We start from the raw sequence: 663 nt of genomic DNA on the forward strand, positions 1-663 counted from the left end.
GAGATGTCGTCCTCGCCCATATGAGAGAGCTGGGGTTAAGACTAAACGCCAAGAAGAGTGTTCTTTCTCCACTACAGAGAACCACTTATTTAGGCGTGGTGTGGGACTCAACCTCGATGCAGGCACGTCTGTCTCCTGCTCGAATCGAGTCAATCCTCATGACAGTCACGAGAGTTAAGAGAAGGCCAGTCACTCACTGTCAAACAGTTTCAGAGGCTGTTGGGCCTGATAGCAGCGGCGTCCAATGTGATACCTTTCGGCCTCCTGTACATGAGACCCTTGCAGTGGTGGCTCAGAACTAAAGGATTTTCCCCGAGGGGGAATCCGCTTCGCATGATCAAGGTCACGCGGCGATGCTTACGTGCCTTAGACATGTGGAAGAAACGTTGGTTCCTGGTTCAAGGCCCGATGTTAGGGGCTCCTTGTCGTCGCGTAACGCTTACGACGGATGCCTCTCTCACGGGCTGGGGAGCGGTCAGGAGTGGCCGCTCTGCCCAGGGTCTGTGGGAAGGCCATCATCTCTTTTGGCACATCAACTGCCTGGAAATGCTGGCCGTGTTTCGAGCTCTGACACACTTCCTTCCAGACCTAAGGGGGCATCATGTGCTTGTCCGCACAGACAACACATCGGTGGTCTCCTACATCAATCGGCAGGGGGGTCTG

The sequence above is a fragment of the Sinocyclocheilus anshuiensis genome, unplaced genomic scaffold, assembly GCF_001515605.1.
Source record: "Sinocyclocheilus anshuiensis isolate Anshui unplaced genomic scaffold, SAMN03320099.WGS_v1.1 scaffold87, whole genome shotgun sequence".
NCBI lineage: Eukaryota > Metazoa > Chordata > Actinopteri > Cypriniformes > Cyprinidae > Sinocyclocheilus > Sinocyclocheilus anshuiensis.